At 39.4% G+C, this 20,258-nt stretch overlaps 1 protein-coding gene across 2 annotated transcripts in view; it reads right to left on the bottom strand.

Annotated features, from left to right (window-relative positions):
• The window catches only part of aff2 (AF4/FMR2 family, member 2), a 321,218-nt gene that overhangs the window by 39,772 nt on the left and 261,188 nt on the right, over positions 1–20,258 (bottom strand). The window lies entirely within an intron of this gene.

A 20,258-nucleotide genomic window follows, 5' to 3' on the forward strand; every position in this document is an offset into this window, starting at 1 on the left:
TCCTTTATTTTCTGTAAAAGTAACAATGTCTTCTCCTTTCGGCCTGTACTGTAGGGACGTCTTCGGAAGTCCTTCAGTCATTTTAGAGTAAAATTCATGGAGATATCGGATCTGTGCCCTGAATATACACTACGGACCAACACCCTTATAGCAGTGTGTTATAAAGGCCGGTAGGTAAAGAATCAATCTAACATTTTCTGAGCTCGAGGAAGCTAGCTTCAGGGAACTGGAGGCTTATCAAATAATATTAGAGAGGCTTGTGAAAAATATGAGTCAACTTTTGTAATACATATAGCATGTGTCAAAGTTAGCTGAAGATATTGCTGAGGTCTAGCTAACTAAAAAGCAAGTGAAGATCCCCATGATGTATGGCTGGGAAAGAGACAGAGATGTTGCCAGCTTACTTCTCCACCTACACAGTTATTATTCCACAGCGTCTCACTGTTCTCCACCACTGCTTGCCATTATTTATCACTTCATGAAAGGCCAGAGCTCTCTAATCCAATAAAGCTCTGCTTCTCACTGCGTCCTCGGCATCCACCGTCCATGATTGCTGTTACATGGGAGTCAAACGTGCTGGAGGGAGGCAAATTAAATTCCTTCCCAAAGGTCAGATTGGGCTGCTTTATGTCGACGCTTTGTTAGTGATTATGTTGCGACAGGGAAATGCGTCATCTCTCTCAGCGAAAGCTGGCTCAATATTGCTTTGGTCCCAGGGACAAAAAAAAAAAGAACTGCAGTCATGACAGAATGAAGATTGTGCTTCTGGCTGGACGGGAGATAGTCACTTTGGGGTACTGAGCTATGGCCTGAGACCACAGCTAGCTCCAGAGAGTTTGGCAGCATGTGGAGATGGCATCAGGCTGGTATCTTCCTGTCCACGTTCTACTTCACTGCCTTGTGGGAGAGGGGCAAGGGAGACCCGTCTCTGATCTGGCTGTAATATGTTAGGGGATTGTGTCAGCAAAAGCACTGCCAATGCTGGAGGCAGCCAAGGAAATATCTCCAGAGGATTCTCTGGCAAAGCAAAGCCATGGGGGCTAAGAATTGTTTTCATGTGTTATAAGTATTTTCAACAGGCAATAACAACAAACAGACACATGCTAAAAAAGCTACATGTATCAAGTCCAGCAAAAAGTCATTTCAGTTATTCTGCCATACAAACTTAAGAAGACCATTAGACAACACAGCGATCTATTGTGCAATGTAGGGCTCAAAGGATTTTCTGTTCCTTGAGGCCTACTTATAATGTGTGTGTGGGTTTATGAACAAAAAAACAGCAATAATTCATTTTTACATGACCATTTCTCAAAATCTCCCTGTACTTAGAATTAAACAGGCTGTGCCTTTAAGGTTTGTGTCTCATTCACGAAGCCGTCAGTGTTTAAGCACTCCTTATTCAAAGTGAAAGGGTACATATATATATATATATATATATATATATATATATATATATATATATATATATATATGTGTGTGTAAAACGTAAAATTCTTTGTGACATCACAAAAATGATATAGCATCTGTAAAACGTTTTAAATGGATTATTACTAGACTTTAAAGCATGACCAGCTACAGTTTACCATGACAGTGCTTAATGCACTAATGAATTTTAAATATTAAGATTATACCCAAAGATGGGGACTTGAGTCAGCAACCTAGATACGAGGCTAAAGACTCTTGAAGTTTCAACGTGGGGAAAATAATAAATAAGGACTTGGAAAACCCAGGATCACATGTATCATATGTATATGAATCATACAGTAGAGTTCACATGCTTTTACATGTTTCTGTGTGTAAATGTCACAGATTCTACATGCTACCAACATCAGCGTTAGCTACTGACCTAACAAGCAAACAGATCGGCGCTGCCCTGTAAAGGTCACCACAAACTGGATGCAGCAATAAACAAGGATTCCCAATGATTATATGGAAAAATGTCTGTTTCAATCTGTAGCATCACATGCGAATTGAAATTTACACAAAAATAGGCAATCAATCTTTTAGATAAACAGACAAATGCTGATCGTAAGTCACCTCAGCTGACATTATTACCTTAGCCTTTCAGCTCCAAAACAGCCAGACAAATAAGTGATGCCAGGTGTGATAAGTAATGCCGACACTATTTTTCATTCAATTTATACAAGTAGAGAGTAAAAATGAACTTGAACCTAGCTTTTATTGACACTCCCTGCCAGTACTCTATAGCAGCACTCTGCTATATTCAATGATTCTGCATTGCTTTCTGGTGTGCGGTAGTTTGTATTACTTTAAAACTTTAGCTGGAACAGCTGTCACGCTATCTAGCAAACATACTGACCTGACAGGTTCGATATGGCTTCAAATAGCAAGGCTTTCATTCTAAAACACCTGGGCTAGCCTGAAGTGAACATCTTGACTTACATCATATTCTAAGCTGAACTGTAAGTATGTGTTCTTTCGGCAAGCCCATATTTCAGTGAGATTTTCCATCTGCCTTGATCTTCAGTATCCAGTGACAGCAGGACTGATGAACATGTGCAAAATATTCAGGAAAATTGAAAACTTATATGGAGTCTCACTAATTATGTGGTCTAAACGACTGGTGCATTCAAGCTGTGACAATGTTTAGAGCATATAATGTCCTCTGTAATTGGAACCGTGCTGTAGCAATAAAGGGTTCATGAACTGCTTCTAGGCACTGTGGTCTGAAAGCGCAGTCCATGCAAATACCACTGATCATGTGAAACACACCGACGAAATACATGCCGTAGCAGGCGAAGGTCATTTGCGGCCCATCTTTTCTCCCTTAATGGAGCTGACCTTTGGCTGACGGCTGATGACACCTGAGGAGAATTATGGGCAGGAGAAAGAGCGAGTCAGGAACAATGGTGTCTGCCTCTCACACCTCTTATCAGGGATGCCACTGTTCACCATAGCCTTGGACTGCTGACCTTTGACCGACGAACAGCCTTTCCTGAACAGGCAATGACTAGCTCGCCATTCTTCCACTGACAGAATTACAAGCCTTAAAGTGGGCCAAAAAACAACACATTACATCCTGCTCTATTCCTTACCAAACAAAGGCATTTAATGGGGTGGTATCATTAACTTTATCACTACAATTAAACTCCAAAAAAGGCTTTAGGTTGAAGCTAATAATGCAAGTAATACCATTATAATTCATATAAATATGTGAATTTCCCTACTGTGGGACTAATAAAGGATTATCTTAGCTTATCTTATATCGGTGGGTGGTATAGTGTAGTGGTTAACATCTCTGTGCTGTAGACTGGGGTTCAATCCCAGCCTGGGCAAACACCATACACTATACCAATAAGAGTCCTTGGGCAAGACTCCTAACACTGCCTTCGCCTACATGTGTAAAATGATCAAACTGTAAGTCGCTCTGGATAAGAGTGTCTGTCAAATGCCGTAAATGTAAATGTATATCCACCGCTCGCATCTTCACAGGAGAAATCCACTGATTTTTCAAGAATCCTACATAATTACATTATAGATATGTAAACAAAGTCATTCACAGTGGTTTGATTCATAACGCTAGAGACACTTGGTGTCAGAATTATTCACAGTGATGGTGATAGGAACCAGATGTCCAACTCACAGAAAGCTGTTAAAGGAAAGGCATAGGAATTGTTTATGAATGTGCTGTGACATTGTTTGATGACTGTTTTGGCCTAGTGTTTTTTTAATATCCATTCAAAGTGGAGGGGTACATGCATGGTGTTGTAAGGCAAAGTAGACCCCCAAAAAACTTTTTAACATTACACATAAATCTGCTCATCTTGGATCTTAGTAAATAAAATGGCTATATTTGTGTCAACATCACAACACCCTGATTCTCTACAATGCACCACTTCACATCAAACCACTGTAAATAACTTTGTTTACAAGCAGAAATTTTTAAAATATTTTAAATTCCCCTTTAGCTGAACACTGAAATTTACTTGGTGATTAAAAATATTTTAATTTGAGAGATGAATTTAGAGTTATAGGTTACTTGGAAGCCTTAAATGAATGAGAAATACTCATATACAATGTAGTCCAAAAGTCTCCCACATTGAAAATCTAGTTTAATCATTTTTTTTTATTTAAACCTGGACAAAAAACGACAGAAAGCTTCAGAATTGGAAATTTAAAATAAAGAAACTTATGATGAGTAAAATGAAGAAGAAATATTCAAGATCTTGCACCATTCATAGATCATTATTCAAATTTAAGCAAATTTGTGACATGGACTATTGTAAAGCCTTTGATAAAAAATATCAGGTCTCTTTTATTGAAGTATGTGTTCAGACGACTCTCAGGAGGATTTGATCTAGTCTTCAGAGGCTTCTGGACAAACTCGAACACTCTCATTAAAGCAAAAGGGGGGCTTATTACTAAGCAATTGAAATTCCTGTTTACATTTCAAAGATTTCAGTTTTCACTCAAATTATAATGTTGATGATATAATTCGTAATGAAACAAAAAAAGAAAGCAAAATAGATGCATTTTCACTAGTGGTCTCAAACTTTTGAACCCCATTGTATGTGAACATTGAAGCCAGTATGTGTACTGTATTTCACTTGTTTTATTCATTTCTGAATGTGAAATCAACAAACTCAGACTGTCTTGGGTTCATATTTAGTCTGTATCTACGGTACAACCCATCTCTCCTGCAGGGCTTAGATATCCTTCTGCCGAGATATCCTGCTGAAAACACACTTGATTTGCCCTCACCAACGTGGTGTTTAGAAACATTAATCAAAGGCATACACCGCAGATCATAAAGATGTGCAGAGCATACAGTGCGACAACAAGCAAATAAAGTAACATCATTCATAATTAACACTACCCAGGTCCCCAAACTGGCTGCCGCATGAACCGCTGGGAATAGCTTCCGCCGAGTGAACCAGTAATTCACTCCAGTAGGGAAGGAGGAAGGAAGCATTCCTGCCTTGAGGAGCTCCAGGCTCTGGGCTAACTCAGCCAGCACTGGCCCTATGGGACTAACGCAAGCTGGGTAAATTAAACATTTTACAGCTGTATAACTACTGGGCAAAAATAACATATTCCAACACTCAGGGACTGTGCTTTCCTTAAATAAAGATTGGTTTTGAAATCTTTAAATGGTAAAAGATCCAGCACATTGAATGTATGTGCAATATGCATAATTGACTTTTCCAAGCTCCGCCCACAAATGCATTCTTCCCTGTGTTCTCATACTGTTGCTGCTGAAGCTTTATGGAATGTTTAACAACTTAAAATCCCAGGCTTATTACATATAAAGGCTTATTATTAAGTAACCACAGAGACATCAATGCAAGCCGGTCAAGCTATTCTTAGATTACATTTACATTTATTGCATTTCTTATCCAGAGCGACTTACAATTTGATCATTTTACACAGGTAGGCTAAGGTGGTGTTAGGAGTCTTGCCCAAGGACCCTTATTGGTATAGTGTAGGGCGCTTGCTCTGGGTGGGGGATTGAACCCCTGTCTACAGTGTAGAAGGCAGAGGTGTTACCCACTACACTAACCAACCAGATTACAGAAGTGTGTAATAAAACTTTGGGCCTGCTGGTGGGCCCTGACCTATTCCAGGGCTGGACTGTGCTGTTGTAGCTAATCAACATCAGGCAGGTTGGAAATGACAACAAAAAGTTTGGCAACATTGTAATGTTAGCCTGATTACTCACATACACAAAATCTGTATCTGATCTCTCATAATAATATAAGCTTTTACAGACATACAAAATGAGAATGCACCCAAACAGAATAAAATAGTATTTCTGAACTAGTATTTAAATCATTCTCAAAAAGCCTTAAAACATAACATTTAAGGCATTTTTATTTGTCTACTTGGCAGAACATTTACGCATCCTGTTTAATCAGTTTTGTATGTGTCTAGGCCTGTGCCTGGTGATGGTTAACCGAGTGACCACAGTCACAGTCCCCCAGGTCTGAAAATCTGTAATTCGTTTATTGATTTATTTCATGCAAACTGTAGTAAAACACTAAAATTCCCACATGTGAACTTTAAGACATGTTGGGTGCACTGATATCCAATAGGCTGGTGACCTGTCCAGAGTGTTTCCTGCCTTCTGCCCAATTAGTATTGGAATAGGCTCCAGCACCCACCGCAACCCAGTAGAATAAGGGGCTTAGATATTGTGTGTGTATGTGTGTGTGATATTTAATACCTCATTTATTGTACCTAACATAGAGACATAACATAGCAACACAACTGTTGAGCCGCACTGATCGAACTCAAACTCCAATTCATGTCTCAGGTCATTTCAAATGACATCAGCCAAAATGGCTTCAGAGGAGACCAGGTTAAAGCGACCACAGAGTGTTTATGTGATATTCAAAATTCCAGTTCTTTTTCACAATATTTATTACAGTTTCATAGTCAAATTAAAGATACATTTTGCACTGAACATTTTTCTTATGACTGACAATTTAAAGTGATCTCTTTCCTTTGTATCTTTGCTCTGTAGGTTTCAATGGCTGTGGGGAAAGTGGTGCAATTTTGTTGACTATGACACAAGGTGATGTGGATCATGTAATGAATTTATAATGCATTCAACTAAACCACCGATAATTGATGCATTTTTAAAATTTCCCATGCATTAACAATCACTGTTCTATCTAAAGACCTTTGCTGATTGAATTTATTGTCCTAGAAAAATGACAATTCTTCTGAATACTTAACAGAGGAGTGAAGAAATCCTCAAATATTCAAATATTTTGGGGCAGTCCTAGTATTTTGACCAACAATAGCACAACAGTTTCTCATGAAGATAAACTTTTGCCAACATTCAGTTAAGCTCGTCCAATCCCGAAATAAAAGCTATGAAAGAACACATTTGTGGGCAGAGCATCGATAGGCCAACTGTTATATAACGGCTTATGAATGCAAAGCTACGCGTGCATAAATGTTTGGTCAGTTCATTGTCACCTGGGAATCAGCTGAGCGTTTAATTGACAGTGCAAAGTAGTTATATACACACACACACATACATTCGCTGGCCACTTTATTAGGTACACCTTGCTAGTAAAAGGTTGGACCCCCTTTTGGCTTCAGAACTGCCTTAATTCTTCGTGGCACACTTTCAACAAGGTGTTGGAAACATTCCTCAGAGATCTTGGTTGGTTATTTGAGTTCCTGTTGCCTTTCTATCATCTCGAACCAGTCTGCCTCTGACCTGCCTTCTCCTCTGACCTCTCACATCAACAAGGCATTTTCGTCCACACAACTGCCGCTCACTGGATATTTCCTCTTTTTCGGACCGTTCTCTAGAGATGGTTGTGCGTGAAAATCCCAGTAGATCAGCAGTTTCTGAAATACTTAGACCAGCCCGTCTGGCACCAACAACCACGCCACGTTCAAAGTCACTTAAATCCCCTTTCTTCACCATTCTGATGCTCAGTCTGCACTTCAGCAAGTTGTGTGTGTGTATGTATATATATATATGGACATATGTATGGACACAATTCTTAAATAATTCATGCTGAAGCATAAAGTGTGCATTACGTCAAGAGGCACTTTTTAACTTTAAGCCTGGAATCTGCTAAATTATGCTGCCTTCCCTGTTCACATTTCCACCCTCTAAACATACCCCTGCCAGAGTGCACTGAGAACCTTCATGCTGTCATAACATAAACCAAACAGCTCCGAGCATTCATTAAAGAACCCCAATAAATAAATAACACAACAATATTAGAACTATTTACGGCATAAATATTCAATGTTTTGTAATGAAGTAATTTTCCAGGCCGGTGCAGAGCAGGAAAAGCACTGAGAGAAATGCACACAGAGACACACAGACTTGCACATGACCATTGACAGCAGCAGAAAAAGGCACTATAATGGCTAAAGAAGCAGATAAAGCAGCTGCAGAGACTCTCTCCCCAGAGATAATCGGAGGTCACGATGAAACAAAAGAGGACCGGTTATAGAGCCTTGGAGCACGCTGAATTGGCAGCTTGAAGAACCCTCTCTCATCGACTGGTGGTTTTTCTCTCCTTATTTATACTGATACCATAATCTCAGATCAATGTGGCCAATAGCCATAGCCCGGTGGCCTGCTTGATGAGGTGAATCGGGAGGTGAACGGGCCTCCAGGCCAAGCATCTGAAGGCAGACTAGGAAAAAATAAATATGAGTCGAAGCAGCCAGACCGGCTCTAGCGTCTGGGAGAAAACACTCAGTTAGGGAGGCTCATTAAAATCCGGGTTCATCCAGATATTCACGCCAAACTCTCAGCTGCTATTCGAGCGAGAGGGCTTTAAGGTCCCTCCTGAGCCAGAAACACGGCAAAGGCCGCCCGCCTTCCTCCTCCTGCTGGCTCAGTCTGTATTTGTTTGTAGCTCCTAATTATTTAAACATCTATCAGAGACAAGGGGCCTCAGGGCAACCCTGAGCCGCCCGGCATTAGCATTCTGTGTTTCTCCCACCCCGCTTCTCGTATCCAAGGGCAGAGCTGTAATTTTTTTTATTTTTTTCCATTTCACCCTTCAATGAAGTTTAATGCTTAATTATAGATGAATGAATTCTGCAGTCGTCAGAGAGCAGGCTGAGACCCGGGCAGAGGCTCAGAAGTCAACGTTTGATTCGATTCCCCGCAGACAGAAGAGCTTGCATCTGACTCACACTTCCAGTCTGGATGGTGGTGGGTTTGCAGCAGATGGCCAGATTTCCATGGAGTAGACAGTAGCCCTGCTTTTATGATGAATGTATGTGAGTATGAGAATGTGCAATGATTAAATGCCACTTATGATAAGGCATACAGCATACAGTATCAGTGAGAAGTTTGGAAGGACCTATTGATAGAGATACTGAAGAGTTTTTCTGTATTTTTACTGTTTTCCACATTGTAAAATACTAATGAACAAATATTCAACTATGCAGTGAATAAAACATGTTGAATCTTCTATTTTAGATTATTTCAGAAACTAGTCCCTATTTGCCTTGATGCAGCTTTGCACACCCTTGGCATTCTCTCAGGCAGCTTCAAGAGGAGCCATCTGAGATGCTTTTCCAGCAGGTTTGAAGATCCACATGTGCTGAGTGCTTATTGGCTGTAATCATTTTTAAATTTTTTGTTTTGGATACACAGACATCAACTTTACTAATTACATTTGTCTTAGAAACAAAGTCAGTGACCACACTTATTCTTTTAATTTCCAATCAAAACAGCCATTAAATACAAGTTATTCATTTTTCAGTGTGAAGAAAATCATATATTTAACAGAAACTCACACAAAAGCCTCAACAACTAAATATAATATCTCATTTTCTGTATTTTCTGTGCCCTGCGATTGACCGGTGACCTGTCCAGGGTGTATCCTCCCTTCTGCCCAGTGACTGCTAGGATAGGCTCCAACACCCCCTGTGACCCAGAAAGATAAGTTTTTTAGAAAACGTGTGTGCGTGTGTGTGTATTTACTGTGCCCACTCTCTGCCTTTATTACTGCCTCTGTTCTTTCATTCAGACTTGCTTTCAGTCCTTCAAAGAAATGTGCAGGGATCTTTTCTCCACACCCCCAAAGTTCAGTCTTAGAAGCTGGTTGAATTTTCTGCTTCTCACAATCCAAACAACCCCAAACACATTTGATGTTGAGATCTGGACTCTGGGGGTGGTCAGTACATTGAGCTGAGGACACCAGCAGCTGTTTCTACTGTTTTGTCTATTTCCTTTTCTCTTAGAGGGCTTCTTGACAGCTACACGTCCTTTCAGACCTTAGCGCTGAGTTGCCTTCTCGCAGTGGAAGGATGGTCAGAAACACTTTTTCTCAGAAGAGCTTGATTTTCTCCTCTCTCTCAAAGATGATCTGATATCTGCTCTTGTAAGAAGTATCTTCTGAAAAATGAATACCTGGCACTCAATGACTGCCTTGACTGGATATATAAACAAATGAAAGGTGGTCTCTGACTTTTGCACAGTGCTTTATATTCAACCCCATGTGTCCAAACTTTTGACTGTGTGCGTCTGTGTTCCTGTCCGAGCGCGGATGCCGTTAGAAAGAAGTGTGAACAGAGAGGGAACGGGTTGTCTGGCCACAGTGTATATTTGTATGTATTTATGTGTGTCTCAAGAGAAATGAGGAGAGAGAGCAACAGACTGAGAGACAGAGAAAAAGAGAAAGAGAGCGAGATAGAGAGGGAGCGTGCTGGAGGGGTGTCATCTATAATTTAGCTGTCCTCACTCAGCGTAGCGCTTTATTAAATGATCTTCAGCATGCGCCGCACTACATTATTTTTATAAATCACCCCAAAGAATAACTTGCCCCACATCTCCAAAATGATCACCGCAGCTTTCCTCTGCCCCTAAATCTATTACAGCCTTTAATTGATTAAATCATCGGCCCCTTTCCGCTAAGAATGTGTTCCAGTCACCGTTAGGGCTGCTTCTGTGCAAAGGTAAAATCCCATTTACAGAGCCAATCGCTCAATCCGATCCACCACCACAGAGCTAAGGATTACACTTTTAACCTTTATTACACCACAACGGACAATTAAGGACACATTTTCATTCCCGGTGACAGCTTAGCATCACACAGTGGGCAATTCATTTAGAAAATGATAAGAAAAAGAGTGAGGCAGAAAGCAAATCTGAAATAACAGTGTAAGCATCAGGGATGTAGGATCTACCAGCTGTTGATATATCATTATTTAAGCATTATTACAGATCTAATACTGATATTACAGCCAATTACAGAGAACTGATCATTTAGCATCATGTTTTTAGCACATGCATACACTGTGTAGTTACAAATGCTTGGCACTCCAGTTTTTTCCACTGGCTCAAGTGTGTTGGCGGCCTTGATGAACCATATTTGAGCTTGACCTTCATTTTGGACCGAGGGAAATAAAGATTTCCACAATAATGCTAATTTCTGCTAGTGTCCCTGTGGGATTCTGGTAGTATGTTAGACTTAAGCTGACATTTGTTGACCGTTCTAGATTAAACACATACATCTGAGGCTTGTAAATTTAATATATATCTTACAATAAAAAATCCAGCCTGTGCAAAAGATATGGAACATTTATTTAACATATTTTTTGTTAAACTCAGTATATAAAAAGAAACTGTGCTCTGTAGAGGATGTATACTTATTCTCACTCTTCACAGGGTGTCTAAACTTTTGCATGTGACTGTATCTAAGCCAATAAGCCTGTAACTGTGTATTTTATACACTAAGATCATTATGTATGCCACAAAAAAATTGGAGATAAACAGAAGAGTTTAGCATCCTGTTGCAGCACTAGAGCAAGAATACATGAGAGATGGAAGAAGATTGCCCATATTGTAAGGAGTGCTTTGCACAGCGAGTCTAAGCCGGCATTATCTTAATTGGCTGTAGCTCATATACTGTATGTTCTCTGCCAAAGATTATAGGAAGCTCTAGTGGATCTGAGCCAAACCAAGTGGTCCTTTAGCCTGGATTTCTCACTGAAACACAAATGTGTTACATATGTAAAGTGACAAGCTTCACACTGTCTTGTGAAGACGAGTGTTTGCTAGATCTGGTGTGTGTTTCATCTGCTAACTCTGTCTCGAGACAGGCATGTTGTGTGTACAAGCACATGTCTTCAGCTGAGTTCTGTTGGAATGACCACATGGAGCAAGTTTCAAGCTCTTTCGTTAGTAGGACACATTTTACATTTGTGCTGGCTATGCTGACATTTCCAGTGCAGTATTATATAGAGGTGTATGCGTCACACACACTTCAATCTGAAGTTCAACTTGGAAAGTTACAATTGATTAGAACTAATAATACATATGCAACGTATTCATATTTAAAGAATGTATATTTTGATGAAGTTTTTATTGTCTATATTTCAGTACTGTGTAAGTAGTCTCTCTAGTCACATTTATGTGTTTAGTGTTCAGAATTACAGCAAAAAAATTCAACCATATGGAATCACTGTGAAATATGAGAGCTAAAGAGTCGTAATGATGCCAAAGTGAGAGGGCTGGATGTATGTGCGAGTGTAGGCCCGGCATAAAATATAACGCAATGTGACTGCAACATGCACCCACAATGTGCCTGAGTTTAACACTGGATTTACTAGGACTGCAGCTTATCATGCTCGTGAGGCACAGGTTTAAATGTGGCAGTGACATAATGCAGCTGTCGACAAGCAAAACAGAAAACTAAAGTTAAATGATGAAGACATAAGAGTTCTTTCCCACCAACTGGATGTTACTGTACTCTGGCTCGCAGCCGCATCAAAAACATTTTGTGTGTCACGTTTGGACCCTCCCAGTCCTCCACGTGCTTTTGTTTAGCTTCCTTGTTTTTTCCTGGTCCTGCTCCCATGTTTCCAGACTCTGCCCTGAATTGTACCGTGTGTGTTTATCACCTGTGTCTTATTAACCCTCGTTGTCTCTGTATTTAAGCCCTGTGTTTTTCCCTAGTCGTTTGCTGGTCTTTGTAGTGTATCATATCGTTTGGTGTTTGTTCTTCTGACTTCCGTTGTGTGTTTAGTCTGTGTTTCTTTCGTCATGTCTGTTCCACAATATATCCGAGTTGGCTCTCTGACCCTGGACCGTTTTGACCCTGAATCTGGATTTGCCCCTAATGCATCTCGCTTCTCTTCACATATGCGTCCGTCTCATCATCGCTCCCCCATGTTACATTGTGCCACATTTTCTCACGTGCACATCCAGTCTCAAGAGTTTAGACACTGTAATTCTGATGGTAAACATCCTTTCAGGACATGTTCATGGTTTGTGTCTTCATCTAGCAGCTGTGTCTGCTGCCATTGTTAAAAGAACGTGGAAATTTACAGCTGGTTTTAAAAAGAGGGAAAAAATCCAGGCAAAACCGGCCACTATGAGTTGCTCAAACTTTAGCAAAATGAACAGAATATGTTATCTGTTACATGTGTATTATGATATGGTATGTGGGTGTTATCTCCACCCACTTTTTGCACATTCCCCACACTTTGCATATGCATGAGAAAGAGAAGTGCAATTTTAACATGCACATAGACCATAAGCAACAAGTTTGGGCTCATGCTTCAATTTCGTTGTGCAAGTGTACAATATGCAGTGACAAAGTTCATTTAGTGCGTCAGTTTCATAACATAATACACGGGCAGAAGCATCTAATTTGTGCCGATACTGGTGCAAAAGGCTCAATACATCAGTGGACAGTTGGGCCAGCTGTGCGTAAGTACAAAGGTAGACTAGTTCTAACATAAGTAATTAATAAATTCAGGTTTATGCATTACTAAATCAAAAAGGGCTGCAAGACACAAACTATTTTTCAATGATGAGCTCAGTAGTTACTTAATATTTACACCTCTCCCTGCGCAGGGCAAAGTATTCAGGAAACCCTCAGAAACCATTTTCTGATGCTGTACACTGTGATTTTAGTTACAGCTCTAATCATCGCCCTGGTGTAAACTCTGAGCATGAAGCTAAACACCCACAGCTCCAGCTCAGAGAGACTCAGCAACTGCCCAAATGGCTAAACTGACCTGCCGTTGTGTCAGTTAGCCAGAAAGCAGCGATTAAAAAGCTGCGTATTTGGTTCTTTAAGGGAAATATTAAAGAATAAACAGACAGTGACTGTAGATAATTAGTTTTACACAGTGTAATTTGTAAACATCGTTCTCTTCTATGCTGGATTTTTTTTCATTGGAAAAGGCAGAGCAGCTGCCATCATGTTTCCATGGCAGCAGGTTTACTGATTGGTTCTGAACATGGTATAATCATGTTAAAGCGACATATGCATTAGTTAGTTGTCACTAATCATTAGTTAGTTTTCACTAGTTAAGACATGACTTATGGATTTGCAGGGCAACCAAATTTAGTTAGAGGATAGCTGGAAACTACCTAGTGTAATTAAGGACTTAGTAAAGATTTTACGCCACAAACTTCAGTATAAACTTAGACAAACCTGGTGCAACCCAGTCCAAGACCACAGGTTTTAAGTTATAAAAGAGCTATACATTCAGCAATGCAAACATACTAGCCAGACTGTTAACAGTTTACTAACATACAGAAACTCTATTCTACACAAATGCTTATTCAATATGCACAGCGCAAAAGATACTGACTGGCTAACACAATGGACCTGAACGAAAGGGGTTCAAAAATCCTTCAAAGGCAGCTCTTAAATGTCAGCACATTGCACAGGGCCCCAGCGACTCCAGATGTAGCCATTTCTCATTTAATTATGCTCTAGTGTTGGCTTTCTCAGACAGAACGGGATCTGCGCCATTGCAGAGGGTGGCACACAATCCTAGGCCTGCTGCTGGCCCATCTTCAACCGCTTTGGGGAAGCGAAAAGAGCAAAAACAAAATTCCACTGGCTTTGGTTTTTCCCATGCCACGAAAGCCAAATGAAAACCAATGTTGATGAAGAGAGCCAAAAAAGAGCAAAATGTCAAAGTTAATATTGGATTTGAGGCTGTAAATTAAGCATGTACGCAGTTATGAGGTTTCTCTGTCACAAACTTGCCAGCTACCACTGAGCGGAGTGAACTTATGACCCTCGTGGGCCTCTGTACTCGGACGAATAAACAATTCAAAGAGCCACCTGAGTGCATTTTAGATGGAGAACACACTTGCAACACACTGTAAAGAATATTACTCGCCACATGCTGTAACAATTGAGTTTGGGTATGTGTAAGAACCTAGAGCACTGTACAGTCTGGATGTATGCTGCTATGCTAGATACCTGCTGAAGGGGGGTGGGGGGTGGGGGGCAGATGGATGTTAAAATCTTCAATATTTCAAAATTACAAGCAGTTCAGTTAGAAGCTGTTTTGCCAATGATAACAGGGTGTTATCTGATATTATTATTCACTGTAGATGTCCCACATACATCCATACAACCCACCCCACCCTAGATGTAAACATTAGATGAATAAATAGCCCTTGAATATGAACAAACAACTAAATCAATTAACATCCATCCATCTTCTAAGCCGCTTCTCCCTCAGGGTCGCGGGGGGGTGCTGGAGCCTATCCCAGCAGTCATTGGGCGGAAGGCAGGATACACCCTGGACAGGTCGCCAGTCCATCGCAGGGCAGACAGACAGAATCAATTAACATTTTTTTTTAGAATTTATAACAATAATGATTTTAGAAGTTATAATGATAGTGATGTCCGTGTTTATCTATGGTTATCTAGCACTCAGTTAAACTGTACTCAAACCGCAAAACGCCGTAGACTCAGCAGGATACAATAAAGCACAATAATAAAGCCAATTTAGTTTTTGTTCAAAACAAAAATAAACGGTTTTCCAAAGTGCATATAAGCACGAAACATTGCTTAACCCTCTATTGCATGACGTTGCCTCAGGGCAACAAACTCAATTTCCTCACTTTACAATAACTTTATACATAATTAAGGACAATATTAGAGTAAAAGGGATGACAGTGAGTCAATAAAAAGCATGTATGTGGTCATACTATCTCTAAACTATCTTTAAACCTCTTTTTAAACATTGAGTATCAGTTTTTTTTTGTTATGAAAATTGAAGAAATATATTTGTTGCTTAGAAGCAACATTGTGTGAGAGTGGAATGGATTTAGCCAGTCAAAATTCAGGTCTCACCACTTCAGGGAACACGGCTTTATGTCATTTCTGCCCATTGTCACATAACGTTGTCTTAAGACAACATATTCCAAAAGGGCCCCTGCACATAATTATCATTATTACTCTTTTTAAAGTTCTTGAATATAATATTTGGGTCCAGAAAAATAAATCAAGGCCCATTTTATGCAAGAAAAAAAAAAAAAAAAAAATATATATATATATATATATATATATATATTTTAAATTGGTCTCATAATGCATGCAACAGAAGGTTAATCTAATTTTTCAGGTGCATTACTTGGGGGTATGGGGGAGTCAAGACTTTTGTGCCTGGGGGCTTTGCAAGACCATGGTCCACCGCAAGAGAAATTGTAGATTCTAAATTTTGACTCAATACTACATCTGTGTTTGTAACTAAAGGAGGAAGTATTTTATGATGATTTAAATTTGATGAAGTTATTTTATATAAAAGCTTTTAAAAAAAGAACCCCCTCATTTGTCATTTCTTTTGTCATAAAATCTAAATAAAACTAAACAAAACAAGCTAAAAGAACTAAATTGAACTTTTTGATACAGAATGTAAATCAAATTTAAATTCAATTTGTAACTCTGTAACGTGTTTGTTAGTAGTTACTCAGTTATGTAATTTTTAAAATAACATTAAAATAAAAGCAGAACAGTGAAGGGCTAAAGACAATGCACTTTGATAACTCAGACTCTGAAAGTCTGTGCTCCCTTCAGATAATGTTAAAAGGCTCATATCTAATATATGATTGTGCTTTATTTTCTTCCCAGAGGTCAACTTATAACATGGTTTTAAGTGACAAAAATGGTCTCCATTCATAAGTACACGACCATTTTTCCAATCTATTTTTTCAATGTATATCCCTCAGGTTACTGTAGCTTTAAGACTGATATGGTATATATGAGCTCTGTTGTAACTGGCTGCCTCATTCAGAGAAGCACCCCTAGCTGAAATACTCCTTAGAAGTTCAGTTCAGGGCTAAACTGCTGTAGGTGGGATAAAAGAACACACGTAAAGGTGTTGGCTCTTGGGACATCACTGAAACCCGGAATTCAACCGTGGTGTTTATGCAACATGGTTACCATAAATCAGGGGTGTTCAATCTAATCTGCAAAGGGCTGAAGTGACTTTGAAGTGAGACTGACTGATTAAACAAGTGTGCTCTGCCTGTTTGGAACATAACCCTGAACCCACACTGGACCTTTGTGGAAAAGATCACTCACCCCTGCCATAAATGGATTGTATACACTGAGAAACAAAAGATAGCTTCTAAAACTTTCTTAAACAATGTTTGCATGATTTAAAACCAATATTTCAAAAAGTGAGTAAATTTGGTTTTGACCCTTGTGTGGTGTTGGGGTCTGTGGGACCCATTTTCAATGTTTACCAAAGGAAAAAATATAATTTCGACCTCAGATTCTTGGTCTTTGCTCATTTTCTGTGAAGAACATATAAAATAACACATTTTCAGTGCCTTCACTTTGTTCACCCCCCACACATTTATATTACACACGTGGTGTTGGATGAACCTGCAGGGAATAAAAGCGTGGAGGTGCTGTGTCCATCACTCTGTTCTCCTCTTACATGGCCTGCGGTTAGTGTCTGTGTGTGTGTGTGTGAGAGAGGGTGAACAACATGGACAGGCTGCTGACTGGCTACAGCTGCTAAAGGAGAAGCCTACGCTGACCATGTGATATTTTAAACATCTGGTATTTTTACATAAGTTGTTGTGTCCACCAGACCACTGAGCAACAAGCACATCAACAACACACAAGGGTTAAACAATACAGGCCCTTTAAAATGCCCCAGTACAAGTGGCTAGACCAAGTTCAGGTTTATCTTCTGTTTAATTAGTTCAGATTTTTTCAGAAACACAGACAATCATTAGCATTCAAGTTCTGTAATAATTAATGAGAAAGGCATCATATTTCATAAGCGGTATGGCATTTAATGGAAAATGTCTAGGAAGGCACACTCCGGAGGGCATAAGGTATCACACAGTCGCCTGCTACTATTTGCCGTCATGATGAGCAATTAGATCACATAAGCAGTCTGATCTAATTCTGCGTGTTGCCTCTGAGAGACAAAATGGCACTGTTCACATAGTAAACAACTCATTAATATGCTGAAGGATTTCAGATTGTATTTTCTCCCTTCGGATGTTACTAACGCAGTCCCCAAACTCTGCCCGAGGTAATTTCTCAGTGTGCATGCTCACATGTGTGGCTATGGGTTTCTGCGATTAAGACAGGGGAGGAGTAATGAGAGAGAGAGAGAGAGAGAGAGAGAGAGAGAGAGAGAGAAAAGAGGAAGAGAGTTGGAACAGCCTAATAGATTTTGACTGGAGGAAAAGCATAAATGAATTAAAATGCAAACAAAGCTACATGCATTAAGCATGGACTGCGACTGTGATTAATATTGGAAAGCCCTCAGCTATTGAGAACAGCAACTCTGGCCAACAGAGATTAAAGGAGCCATTAAGAACGAGGAGTAATAATGTTCCTTTAATTACACAAATCAGTTATTGATAATAAGAAGATTTTACCTCCGTGATATATTTATGCTCAAACGGATGGTATCAAAACACGAATCGTGTTTATGGGATTTGATGACAGGACAAAAGAGCGATCACTGTGTATGTGAGTAATGCGCTGAACGAACTTGATTCAGTTCACTTGTACATAATTTCCACACAAACACTATAGATTACATTATATCAACTAACTACTATTAAATGCTGCATTAACAAACCACATGAATCATAACAAAACTATTTAGGCTTATATTAACTGACGTTTGTTTAAGCGTTAGCAACATAATAAAAGTTCTTAAGCTTCATAGGCCAAACCTGCAGTAGGAAACCTGGGTCTGATCTTAGACTCTGAGATCTGTTTTATTGTTTCTGTCATCGGAGAAATATCGCTAAAGTTCGTCGTTTAGCATTTCAGAGCGGCTTCCTAACAAAACAATACATCCTGTACTACTCTTACAAAATGCAGCAGCGTCCTAACAAAAACAACACAGAGAGATCAGACCACTCCCGCTTTAAAAGAGCTGCACTGGCTGCATCGTTCAGAAGATTTTAAAGATCTGCTCCTAATTTTGAAGGCGCTAAATGACCTTAAGGCACCGTTTACATCACAGAGTGTCTGTCTGTTTATGTTCCAGCATGAGATCTTAGATCTGCAGATACTGACCTTCTGCAAAAAACTATAAAATACAGAAAACATGGAGAGACTCGTTCAGTTATTCTGCCTCGAAACTGTGGAGCTCAGTTCACCTTTTATTAGACAGTCAAGCTCCGTGCTCACTTTTAAGAAGCACCTAAAAATGCCTTTAACGTACCATTTAATTACATGTCATTTTCTTATATGATTCTAAACTAATACTTATAATTATTGTTCAGCTTTATCACCTGTCTGTGAAGCACTTTGAGCTTCCACTGGCATGAAAAGCCCTATATAAACAAAATTACTGTTATTAGTCATTTACTGTTACCTGCATTAATGACTAAAACCAAGATTAACACTTAATTTGGTCCACTGATGGTCCACTGCTTTGTAGATGCTTTGTAGATGAGAATCCTCCCACTGTGATAAAGCCATCCTGACCACTGAGGCTAATAAACACATATTAATTTCATCGTCCTAAGCTTGACAACAATTTGAGTATTCATAGATAAGATATGTGCGATCATGAAAGTAAAGCATGACCAGTCCAAGTCCACAATGGCTAATTTAGTTAAACTGAGGAATTTATAAAGGTTAAAGGTCCCATATCCTCCATTTTCCCTGTACTTTATTCTTTTCTGAGGTCCACTGTCCTCACAACAAGATTTGTGTGATTTGATCTCCAAAACAATCCTATTTCAATTTTACAATGATTTTCAAATCTCTCTCTCTTCTTTAGAATTAGAAGTAAACAGGCTGTTTTTGTTACTGTGCTTTTAAGGCTGATATGTAAATGACCTCTGTTGTAATTGGCTGCTCTTTATTGTGCTTCATTCACAGCAGCGGTCTGATATACTGGTCAATCCAGGTTGAAACACACCTTACAACTTCAGTGTAAATGGGTGCAGCTAACAGCTAGACTGCGGTGGGCTAAACAGCATCTGTAAATGCCTTGGTTTTTGTGATGTCACAAAAACAAGGAATTCAAAATGCACTATTTTTGCAGCTTGGTTTCCATTCATGGGCTGCATGAACTGGAAAGTGAATGTTATAATTTAATAAAGTCATTCAGAGTGGTCTGATATTAAATGCTCTGTCCTAGAGAAACTTATCCAATCAAAATTAATATAAATGGACTGAAGAGAGCGAAGCCTTTTAAAGCTCCCTCAAAGAATGTTTTACATGGAATGATTACAAACCCACTGCCTGACATCTGAGACATTGCTTTGTGATTGGTTTTGATCTAAAGCAGAGTGGTAGATGCAGATTTTTATGAGGACAAATGATTTATTTTTTTAATTTAACACTGTTTTACCATTACTAGCATTGCATATACAAACACAGAAGACGTATAGGTTCACTGGTGGTTTCAGGATGTAAATAAAATGGCTATATCTGCATTGTAAACACATCATCACTGTCAAGAGGTCTGTAAGTCAGCTTGTTCAGTTACTTTGTTTACATCCCAGCTACTGAACTGTATAAAAAGTTTGAAAAACGGGTGGAGTTCCAAAT

Source organism: Pygocentrus nattereri, chromosome 8 (genome assembly GCF_015220715.1).
Source record: "Pygocentrus nattereri isolate fPygNat1 chromosome 8, fPygNat1.pri, whole genome shotgun sequence".
Classification (NCBI taxonomy): Eukaryota; Metazoa; Chordata; class Actinopteri; order Characiformes; family Serrasalmidae; genus Pygocentrus; species Pygocentrus nattereri.